The following is a 12708-nucleotide window of genomic DNA, read 5'->3' as shown; positions in this document are numbered from 1 at the left end:
AGACACACTGATTACATTGATAGCCGGCGAGGAAATGACAAGAAAGCCAGGTTAAATAGGAAACTCCCATATCCTGATAGAACAGGTGGACACCAGAGACCGCAGAGAACACAATTCACCCAGTACCATCTGTAACCACCAGAGGGAGCCCAAAAACAGAATCCACAACAGTACCCCCCCCCTTGAGGAGGGGTCACCGAACCCTCACGAGAACCACCAGGGCGACCAGGATGAGCCCTATGAAATGCACGGACCAAATCAGCAGCATGAACATCAGAGGCAACCACCCAAGAATTATCCTCCTGACCATAACCCTTCCACTTGACCAAATATTGGAGTTTCCGTCTGGAAACACGAGAATCCAAGATCTTCTCCACAACATACTCCAATTCTCCCTCCACCAGCACCGGAGCAGGAGGCTCAAGCGAAGGAACAACAGGTACCTCATACTTCCGCAACAACGACCGATGGAACACATTATGAATAGCAAACGATGCCGGGAGATCCAAACGAAACGACACAGGGTTAAGAATTTCCAAGATCCTATAGGGACCGATGAACCGAGGCTTGAACTTAGGAGAAGAGACCTTCATAGGAACAAAACGAGAAGACAACCACACCAAGTCCCCAACACGAAGTCGAGGACCCACGCGGCGACGGCGATTAGCAAACTGCTGAGCCCTCTCCTGGGACAACTTCAAATTGTCCACCACATGACTCCAAATCTGATGCAACCTATCCACCACCATGTCCACTCCAGGACAATCAAAAGGCTCCACCTGACCAGAGGAAAAACGAGGATGAAACCCCGAATTACAAAAGAAAGGAGAAACCAAGGTAGCAGAACTAGCCCGATTATTAAGGGCAAATTCGGCAAGCGGCAAAAAGGTAACCCAGTCATCTTGATCAGCAGAAACAAAACACCTTAAATAAGTTTCCAAGGTCTGATTAGTTCGTTCCGTCTGGCCATTCGTCTGAGGATGGAATGCAGACGAAAAGGACAAATCAATGCCCATCTTAGCACAGAACGTCCGCCAAAATCTAGACACAAACTGGGATCCCCTGTCAGAAACGATGTTCTCCGGAATCCCATGCAAACGAACCACGTTCTGAAAAAACAGAGGGACCAACTCAGAGGAGGAAGGTAACTTAGGCAAGGGTACCAGATGAACCATCTTAGAAAAGCGGTCACACACAACCCAGATGACGGACATTTTTTGAGAGACAGGGAGATCCGAAATAAAGTCCATGGAAATGTGCGTCCAAGGTCTCTTCGGGATAGGCAAAGGTGACAACAATCCACTGGCCCGAGAACAGCAAGGCTTAGACCGAGCGCAAACTTCACAAGACTGCACAAAAGAACGCACATCCCTCGACAAGGAAGGCCACCAAAAAGACCTGGCCACCAAGTCTCTAGTACCAAATATTCCAGGATGACCTGCCAACGCAGAAGAATGGACCTCGGAGATGACTCTACTGGTCCAATTATCCGGAACAAACAATCTTTCAGGCGGACAACGATCAGGTTTATCCGCCTGAAACTCCTGCAAAGCACGTCGCAAGTCTGGGGAGACAGCCGACAAAATCACCCCATCCCTAAGGATACCAGTGGGCTCAGAATTTCCAGGGGAGTCAGGCACAAAACTCCTAGAAAGAGCATCCGCCTTCACATTCTTTGAACCTGGCAGGTATGAAACCACAAAATCGAAACGGGAGAAAAACAGTGACCAACGAGCCTGTCTAGGATTCAGACGCTTGGCAGACTCAAGGTAAATCAGATTTTTGTGATCAGTCAAGACCACCACACGATGTCTAGCACCCTCAAGCCAATGACACCACTCCTCAAATGCCCACTTCATGGCCAAAAGCTCCCGATTACCAACATCATAATTCCGCTCAGTGGGCGAAAACTTTCTAGAAAAGAACGCACATGGCTTCATCACTGAGCAATCGGAGCTTCTCTGTGACAAAACCGCCCCCGCTCCAATCTCGGAAGCATCAACCTCAACCTGAAAAGGAAGCGAAACATCTGGCTGACGCAACACAGGAGCAGAAGAAAACCGGCGCTTAAGTTCCTGAAAGGCCTCGACAGCCGCAGGAGACCAATCAGCAACATCAGCACCCTTCTTAGTCAAATCCGTCAAAGGCTTAACAACACTAGAAAAATTAGTTATGAAACGACGATAAAAATTAGCAAAGCCCAAGAACTTCTGTAGACTCTTAAGAGATGTAGGCTGCGTCCAGTCACAAATAGCCTGAACCTTGACGGGATCCATCTCAATAGTAGAAGGGGAAAAAATATACCCCAAAAAAGAAATCTTCTGGACTCCAAAGAGACACTTTGAACCTTTTACAAACAAAGAATTGGCCCGCAGGACCTGAAACACCTTCCTGACCTGCTGAACATGGGACTCCCAGACATCCGAAAAAACCAAAACATCATCCAAATACACAATCATAAATTTATCCAGATATTCACGGAAAATATCGTGCATAAAGGACTGGAAGACAGAAGGAGCATTAGAAAGTCCAAAAGTCATCACCAAATACTCAAAATGGCCCTCAGGCGTATTAAATGCGGTTTTCCACTCATCACCCTGCTTTATCCGCACAAGATTATACGCACCCCGAAGATCAATCTTAGTGAACCATTTAGCCCCCTTAATGCGAGCGAACAAATCAGTCAACAATGGCAAAGGATACTGATATTTAACTGTAATCTTATTCAAAAGACGGTAATCTATACAAGGCCTCAAGGAACCATCTTTTTTGGCCACAAAAAAAAAACCTGCTCCCAAAGGGGACGAAGATGGACGGATATGTCCCTTTTCCAAGGACTCCTTAACATAATCCCGCATAGCAGTATGCTCTGGCACTGACAGATTGAACAAACGACCTTTAGGAAATTTACTGCCAGGAATCAAATCTATAGCACAATCGCAATCCCTGTGAGGAGGAAGCGAATTGAGCTTAGGCTCCTCAAAAACATCCCGATAATCAGACAAAAATACCGGAACCTCAGAAGGAGTAGATGAAGCGATAAAAATCGGAGGTGCATCATCATGAACCCCCTGACATCCCCAGCTTAACACAGACATCGTTTTCCAGTCCAAGACTGGGTTATGAGTTTGTAACCATGGCAGACCAAGCACTAAGACATCATGTAAATTATACAGTACCAGGAAGCGAATCACCTCCTGATGAACGGGAGTCATACGCATGGTCACTTGTGTCCAGTACTGAGGTTTATTCATAGCCAAAGGTGTAGAGTCAATTCCTTTCAAAGGAATAGGAACTTCCAGAGGCTCCAGACTAAACCCACAGCAGTTGGCAAATAACCAATCCATAAGACTCAGGGCAGCGCCTGAATCCACATAGGCATCGACGGAAATGGCTGATAATGAACAAATCAGAGTCACAGACAGAATAAACTTAGACTGTAAAGTACTAATGGCAATAGACTTATCAACCTTTTTTGTGCGTTTAGAGCATGCTGATATAACATGAGCTGAATCACCACAATAAAAACACAACCCATTTTTCCGCCTATAGTTTTGCCGTTCACTTCTGGACTGAATTCTATCACATTGCATTGTCTCAGGTGCCTGTTCAGAAGACACCGCCAAATGGTGCACAGGTTTGCGCTCCCGTAAACGCCAATCAATCTGAATAGCCATAGTCATAGACTCATTCAGACCTGTAGGCGCAGGGAACCCCACCATGACATCTTTAATGGCCTCAGAAAGGCCATCTCTGAATCTTGCAGCCAGGGCGCACTCATTCCACTGAGTAAGCACCGACCATTTCCGAAATTTCTGACAATATATTTCTGCTTCATCTTGCCCCTGAGAGAGAGCCAATAAAGCTTTTTCAGCCTGAATCTCTAGGTTAGGTTCCTCATAGAGCAAACCCAATGCCAGAAAAAACGCATCCACATTGAGCAACGTAGGATCCCCTGGTGCCAATGCAAATGCCCAATTCTGAGGGTCACCCCGCAGGAAAGATATAACAATCTTAACTTGCTGAGCAGGGTCTCCAGAAGAGCGAGATTTCAAAGAAAGAAACAACTTGCAATTGTTCCTAAAATTCAGAAAACTAGATCTATCTCCAGAAAAAAACTCTGGGATAGGAATTCTAGGTTCAGACATAGGAGCATGTACAACAAAATCTTGTATATTTTGAACCTTAGCAGCAAGATTATTCAGGCTGGAAGCCAAACTCTGGACGTCCATGATAAACAGCTGAGGTCAGAGCCATTCAAGGATTAAGAGGAGGAAAGAAGCAGCCAGGCTGCAATTAAGGCTATGCAGCAAACTCTGAGGGGAAAAAAAAAAAAAAAAAACTTCCTCAGACTACTTTTCCTCCTACTTCAGCCAATACGATTACCACTTTTTGGTTGGCTATACTGTCATGATCCCAATGGCAGGGGATCACAAAAGGACAAGCACAAAAAACAAAACAAGCTCTAGGGTGATGGAAACTGAGCTGACCGCGATCCTGAACCTCAACACACAACTAGCTATAGCCGGGGAACGTGCCTACGATGATTCCTAGACGTCTCGCGCCAGCCGAAGAACTAACTTTCCCTATTAGAAGAAACACAGACCTCTCTTGCCTCCAGAGAAACACCCCACAAAAATAGCAGCCCCCCACATGTAATGACGGTGAAATGAGAGGAAAGCACATACGTAGTTATGAAAACAGATTCAGCAAAATGAGGCCCGCTAAAACTAGATAGCAGAGGATACAAAAGTGAACTGCGCGGTCAGCGAAAAACCCTACAAAAAACCATCCTGAAATTACTTGAACTCATGTTCCAACTCATGGAACATGAGTAGTAATATCAGCCCACTAGAGCAACCAGCAAAAAGGAATCACATATCTGTAAGCTGGACTAAGACAAAAATTAAGCAAAACGTGGAACAGGAAAATCAAAAACTTAGCTTGTCCTGAAGAATACAGAAGCGGGAAGCAGAGGTAACAAGACACACTGATTACATTGATAGCCGGCGAGGAAATGACAAGAAAGCCAGGTTAAATAGGAAACTCCCATATCCTGATAGAACAGGTGGACACCAGAGACCGCAGAGAACACAATTCACCCAGTACCATCTGTAACCACCAGAGGGAGCCCAAAAACAGAATCCACAACAGGTAATCTTCCAGCGGGACTGATGTTGGGATTCCCCTGATTACAGCTGCACAATCCTGTTATTGACTGGGAATCTCAGGATATTGTGAAATGGGGTCCTAACTGTTTTAAATGTTGTCTTTCTGCTGTACTGGTGTCGTCCGTTAATCTGTAGGGTATTCTGGAGTACCTGAGGGATTTTAAGGACATGTTTTCCGAAAAAGAGGCTGAGGTTTTGCCACCACATCGCCCCTATGATTGTGCTAATAATCTCATTCCATATGCTAAATTGCCCAATGCCCATCTGTACAATCTTTCCGCCCAGAACGTTCTGCTATGAAAGAGTATGTCTCCGAAAGTTTATGTAAAGGTCCCATCCATCCCTCTGTCTCTCCTGTGGCTACTGGATTCTTTTTTGTTAAGAAAAAAGATGGTGGCTTACACCCTTGCCTCGATTTTCATGAACTAAATTAGATTGGGGCGAGAAATACCTCCCCTCCCCCGCTTATCCCTGATCTGTTCAACCAATTGTCTGGGGCGAAGTGGTTTTCCAAGTTGGACCTCAGGGGAGCGTATAATCTTATCCATATTCGAGAGGGGGACGAGTGGAAAACAGCATTTCTCACCTCTGAGGGTTTGTTTCAGCAAATCATTAATAATGTTTTTTCTGACTTCATTGGGCGCTTTATGGTGATATATTTAGATGACATCCTAGTATTTTCATCTGACAAAGAATCTCACATAGGTCATCTATGTGCATTTCTTCAGAGGTTACGGGAGAACTCTCTATTCGCTAAACCTGAGAACTGTTTATTTTTTGTCCAAGAACTGGGGTTATTCTGTCTGCCAAGGGGTTTCGTAGAGGCCCTGGAAAGGTACAGGCCATTGTTGATTGGGTTTGCCAATTACTATCGTAAATTTATTAAAGGGTTTTCTCAGGTGGTCAAGCCTCTCACTGATCTCACTCGTAAGGGGGCTAATCTTAAAAACTGGTCTGTCCTGGCAGTGGCACCTTTTTCTACATTGAAAAAATGTTTTATGTCTGCTACTGTATTAATCCAGCCCGATTTGTTTGAACGTTCATTGTTCAGGTGGACACATTGGAGAAGGAAGTGGGGGCAGTGTTGTCTCAGGGACCTGTCACTTTGACTAACTTGAGACCTTGTGCCTTTATCTCTAGGAGGTTTTCTCCTGCTGAGAGAAATTACGATGTCGGGAATCGGGAGCTATTAGCCATAACACTGGCTTTTGAAGGATGGAGGCATTTTTTGGAGGGGGCTGTCCATCGGATTACAGTGATTATGGACCATAAGAACCTGTCCTATATAGAGTCTGCTAAGCACTTAACTCCTAGACAGGCAAGGTGGTCGCTTTTTTTTCATCTTTTCATTTTTCCATCACCTTTTGGCCAGGTTCCAAGGATGTCAAGGCCGATGCCTTGTCTTGCAGTTTGGATCCGATATCACCTCCTGAATCTCCTTCCTCCATTTTTTAGCATAGGGTAGTCATTGCTGGGGTGTCCTCCAAGTTGGAGTGGGAAATTTGCGAGGCTCAGTCTCTTGCGCCTCCGTCATTGCCTGATAACAAGCTCTTTGTCCCTGTTCAGCATCGGTTGAGGGTTCTCCAGGAGTTCCACGACTCTGCACTCAGTAGGAATCCTGGTGTCTCAGCCACTCGGAGAGCTATTGCTAGACTGTTCTGGTGGTCCTCCATGTCTTCTGACATGTTTGTGTCTGATTGTGATACGTGTGCCCTTGATAAAGCTTCCCATAACCGGCCGATCAGGGAATTGGTGCCATTGCCAATTCTGGATAGACCCTGGACTCATTTGTCCATGGATTTTATCACTGATCTCCCTCCTTCCAATGGCAAGACTGTGGTTTGTGTAGTGGTTGACAGATTTAGCAAACAGGCGCATTTTGTACCTTTGGCAGGACTACCTAACGCAGAAACTTTATCCAAGTTATTTATTGAACATGTGCGGTTGCATGGTGTGCCTCTGAATTTGGTGTCTGATAGAGGAGTGCAATTTGTGTTCAAGTTCTGGAGGGCTTTTTGTGAGAGAGTGGGTATTGAGTTGACTTTCTCCTCGGCCTATCATCTAACGGTAAGACTGAGACGACCAATCAGTCACTTGAACAAATTTTGCGGTGTCTTGCCATGTCTCGGCAGGATGATTGGCTCTCTTCGCTGCCCGTGGATGAATTCACATTTAATAATCGGGTTAATCAGTCCACTGGCACCTCTCCATTCTTCTGTAACTATTGTTTTCATCCCCATTTTGGTGAATTTTCCAGACTGGATTCGGGCTGTCCAGGGGCTGATTCGGGGGTTCAACGTTTGGAGGAGGTATGGAGGGAGGTTCGGAAGGACATTGGAGTGGCTCTTGGCAAACAAAAACATTTTGCTGATAAGTGACGATCTGTGGGACCTAAGTTGCTGGTAGGAGACAAAGTGTGGTTGTCTACCAAGAACATACAGCAACGAATCCCATATGAAATGTATACAGCACAAAGAAGAGATCCCAACCATTATTATAAAGAGCAAATTTTATTGATCATACTTAAAAACAATATGTATAAAAAAACAATTATAAAAAAGCAAAATGCCATCTAGAGGACGCTAGAGCACAGAACTATACAGTATGAGCTCCAAAAGAGGTCATATAGCATACAAAAATGCTGTAAATAACCAAAGCCAGAATAATGCGTAGTGCACCATAACATGCTATAGTAATTAATCATGTATATTCATATTAATAGAGCTCCCATGTTATACACAGTTATTGTATCAATAAATGCTGAGCCATGTAATAACGATAATTATGAATAAAGACCCCTCAGGAGAAAAAACTCGGGTAAAACAAAAATACTTAGAGTTCCTGTGTATGGTGCCACAAAGGTACATAGGAGATATGCCCAAATCAATGAATACAGTGTCTCCATAAGATGTCCATTAAGACAACCCATCTAAATGTGCCAAGTGATAAATCATAATAATGGAGATAATTTCTAAGTAGATCATAGTAGTGCTCGTGGCGTCCCGTCACTCCGTCACTTCGGATCCCCAATGTATTCCATAAGTCTCTTCTTAAGTCATGTGTACCTTCTTCTGCTGGGTCTCCATCCCCTCCGCCTCCTGTCTCGGTGAGTGGTCAAAATGAGTATGAAGTTGAACGGATTGTTGACTCTCCGATGGTTCGCAGTTCACTTCAGTATTTGGTCCATTGGAGAGGTTACGGTCTTGAGGATCGATCTTGGGTCCCAGCGCGATCTGTCCATGTTGATCGATTGGTTCGGGTGTTTCATACCCATTACCCTGGGATTCCTGGGGTCCGGTGACCCCGCCTTGAGAGGAGGGTACTGTCATGATCCAGGCTGGGTTTTGAGTCCTGTCTACCGATTTCCCGGTCTGGTCATGTCAGGGGTTAACTTTGCTCTGCCTCATTTTGGGTTCTGGCTTGCTATATATCTCCGCTGCATCCTGCAGGCAGTGTCAGTTATATTTTCTGCCTTCGGTGTGAGTATCTGACTCTGGGGTTACCCTGATTTGTCTTGCTGCTTTAGCTGACTTCACTCGTGTCTGTTCCCTCCTCTCTCCCCATCCTGACTAAGCGTTCCCCTAAGTATTTGGATCTTCTGGTGTTTTGACTCGGTTTGATTCTGATCTGACTTCATCTCTTGCTTCTGGTACTTCCTCTTCTGACTGGTATTGACCCCCTGGCTCCCCTCTGACTCTGTATTTTGTGTTTTCCCTTTGTACTGCTTTACTCTCTAGGTTTTGACCAGGCTTGTTTAACTGCTCTGCTGCCACCTGGTGGTAGCCTTGCTGAAGCGCTGCAGGTCTGTTTTGGGAGATGTGCTGTCCTCACTCCACTCTATTGCCATCTAGTGGAGCTTGCACCATTCTGCATAGCTGCAGAGTGACAAGAAGTATCCAGAATCCTGTAATAATGAACTCATCAACTCAGCGTCCCCCACAGCTGATTTGTCACACAGAGGGATAATACGATGACAGTGCATGGTAACATCTACACGCCAGCTGGATCTTTCCCTGTGATTAAAAACAGGATGTTTTGCTAACACCTGAGTAATTCACAACATTCACATAAATGATACCAAGAAAGCTGACACATCAGTGACTGTGTAATTCTGAAATGTCACCCGCCCCCGAGGGGCTTACTGCATTGTCCTCCTATATAATACATACATATTACCAAAGGGGACTATTCCAGTAATATCTGAATTGTGCTAATAACAGAATATAGATATTCTTATAATTTTTATTTATGATCTTTGGTGATCCAGTATGCCTTATTTTACATACACACAAATGTATAGACATGAGAAAAATTAAATACACCCTCCCTGAAGTCTATTGTTCTGCGTATCCGAGCATATTTACCCCTTCACCCCCAGCCAATTTTCCATTTTCTTCATTTTCGTTTTTTCCCCTCCCTTTCTTCCAAGAGCCATAACTTATTTATTGTTCCTTCCACATAGCCATGTGAGGTCTCGTTTTTTAAGGGACGATTTTTCCTTTTGAATGCCATCATTCATTTTATTATGTAATGTACCAGAGAGCTGAAAAAAAAATCCTAGTGCTTTGAAATTGCGAAAAAAAAGTGCAATTCCACAATTGTGAGGTTTTTTTCTGCTGTGTTCATTATATGGTAAAACTGACCTGGCAATATAATTCTTAAGGTCAGTATGAGTTTACAGATATCAAACACGTCTAGCTTCTTTTTTATTTAAGTGGTGAAAAAAATCTAGTATTTGGTAAAAAAAATATATATGTTGTAAAAAAAATTTGGGAGATTTGTAAGAAAAAATGTTTCTGCTTTTCCGAGACCCATAATGTTTCCATTTTTTGAGATCTTGGATTATGTGAGGACTCTTTTGTGCCCTGAGCTGAGGTTTTCATTGATATCATTTTGAGGTGCATACAATGTTTTGATCGCCTCTTACTTCATTTTATTACGATGTTGCATAGGCCAAAAAAAGTAATTCTGGCGCTTTGATTATTTTCTTGTTACGCTCGGATAAATGTATTCTATATTTTGATAGATCAGACGTTTATCTGCATAGCAATACCAAATATGTGTATTTTTTTTTTTTTTTTGCTATTGATTTATTTTTAATAGGGCAAAAGTGGGGGATTTAAACGTTTGTGTTTTTCTTTTTCATATTTTTTAACCCCTGTCCGATGTTGGGCGTAATAGTACGCCCACGTCAGAATCCTTCCCTTTGATGTGGGCTCCAGTGTTGAGCCTGCATCTTTCTTTGAACGACTGACATGTGCCTCTAACAGCCGCAGGTGGAATCGCGATCCACCTGAGGCTGTTAACCTGTTAAATTGACAGCGGCATTTAACTCGCGCTTTCGGTAAACGCACTGGAAATCCCACCAATCGGTAACCCGGTCACGTGATCGCGGGTCATCGATGGGTTTGCGTGACAACCAGAGGTCTCCAGCAGATATCTATGGCTGTGATAGCCAGATTGCTATGAGCACCGCCCAGTGGTCTGCAATGCATCATTGCAAGCGAGCATTTCTGCTACATACAGGCAATCTGATCATCACCTGTATGTAGCAGAGCCGTTCTGACAACTGCAGCTTCTTGTATCCCATGGAGACTATTGAAGCATGCAAAAAGTGAAAAAAAATGCTTTTAAAAATATTAAAAAAATATAAAAGTTCAAATCACCCCCCTTCCTCCCCATTCAAAATAAAACAATAAAAAAAAATCAAACATACACATATTTGGTATCATCGCGCTCAGAATTGCCCAATCCATCAACAAAGAAAAATAATTAAGCCGATCGGTAAACTATGTAACGAGAAAAAATTAAAAAACTTCAGAATTATGTATTTTTGGTCGCCGACTCGCCACTACATTGCAATAAAATGCAATAACAGGCGATCAAAAGTTCAATTGTACACCAAAATGGTATCAATAAAACCGACAGCTCGGTGCACAAAAAATAAGCCGTCACCCAGCCCACAATCACGAAAAATGGAGACGCTACAGGTCTCAGAAAATGGCGCTTTTTTTTTTTTTTTTTTTTTTTTTTAAACAAAGTTTGGATTTTTTTTTTCACCACTTAAATAAAAAACAACCTAGACATGTTTGGTGTCTATGAACTCGTAATGACTGGGAGAATCATAGTGGCATGTCAGTTTTAGCATTTAGTGAACATGGTGTAAACAAACAAAAAGGGTGGGATTGCACTTTTTTTGCAATTTTGCCGCACTTCAATTTTTTTTCCCATTTTCCAGTACACGATATGTTAAAATCAATCATGTTGTTCAAAAGTACAACTTGTCCCACAAAAAACAAGCCCTCACATGGCCATTTGACCGAAAAATAAAAAAGTTCTGGCTCTGGGAAGAAGGGGAGCAAAAATTTAAAACGCAAAGACGAAAATACATCCTGTCAATAAGGGTTTAACCCCTTAGTGACAGAGCCAATTTGGTACTTAATGACCGAGCCAATTTTTACAATTCTGACCACTGTCACTTTATGAGGTTATAACTCTGGAACGCTTCAACGGATCCCGCTGATTCTGAGATTGTTTTTTCGTGACATATTGTACTTCATGTTAGTGGTAACATTTCTTCGATATTACTTGCGATTATTTATGAAAAAAACGGAACTATGGCGAAAATTTTTAAAATTTTGCAATTTTCAAACTTTGTATTTTTATGCCCTTAAATCAGAGAGATATGTCACGAAAAATAGTTAATAAATAACATTTCGCACATGTCTACTTTACATCAGCACAATTTTGGAAACAACATTTTTTTTGTTAGGGAGTTATAAGGGTTAAAAGTTGACCAGCAATTTCTCATTTTTACAACACCATTTTTTTTTAGGGACCACATCACATTTGAAGTCATTTTGAGGGGTCTATATGATAGAAAATAATGAAGTGTGACACCATTCTAAAAACTACACCCCTCAAGGTTCTCAAAACCACATTCAAGAAGTTTATTAACCCTTTACGTGCTTCACAGGAACTGAAACAATGTGGAAGGAAAAAATGAACATTTAACTTTTTTTTGCAAACATCTTAATTCAGAACCATTTTTTTTATTTTCACAAGTGTAAAAACAGAAATGTAACCATAAATTTTGTTATGCAATTTCTCCTGAATACGCCAATACCCCATATGTGGGGGTAAACCACTTTTTGGGCGCACCGCAGAACTTAGAAGTGAAGGAGCGCCGTTTGACTTTTTCAATGCAGAATTGGCTGGAATTGAGATCGGACGCCATGTCACGTTTAGAGAGCCCCTGATGTGCCTAAACAGTGGAAACCCCTCAAGTGACACCATTTTGGAAACTAAACCCCTTAAGGAACTTATCTAGATGTGTGGTGAGCATTCTGAACCCCCAAGTGCTTCACAGAAGTTTATAACGTAGAGCCGTGAAAATAAAAAATCGCTTTTGTTTACACAAAAATGATCTTTTCGCCCACAAATTCTTATTTTCACAAGGGTAACAGGAGAAATTAGACCACAAAAGTTGTTGTGCGATTTCTCCTGAATACGTCGATACCCCATATGTGGGGGTAAA

General features: G+C 42.8%; 1 protein-coding gene across 2 annotated transcripts in view; it reads left to right on the top strand.

The window, feature by feature from the left end:
• SYT5 (synaptotagmin 5) overlaps nt 1-12708 on the top strand; it is a 245708-nt gene that overhangs the window by 174325 nt on the left and 58675 nt on the right. The window lies entirely within an intron of this gene.

Source organism: Ranitomeya imitator, chromosome 10, assembly GCF_032444005.1.
Source record: "Ranitomeya imitator isolate aRanImi1 chromosome 10, aRanImi1.pri, whole genome shotgun sequence".
Classification (NCBI taxonomy): domain Eukaryota; kingdom Metazoa; phylum Chordata; class Amphibia; order Anura; family Dendrobatidae; genus Ranitomeya; species Ranitomeya imitator.
This window is presented reverse-complemented; position numbering and strand designations above follow the sequence as displayed.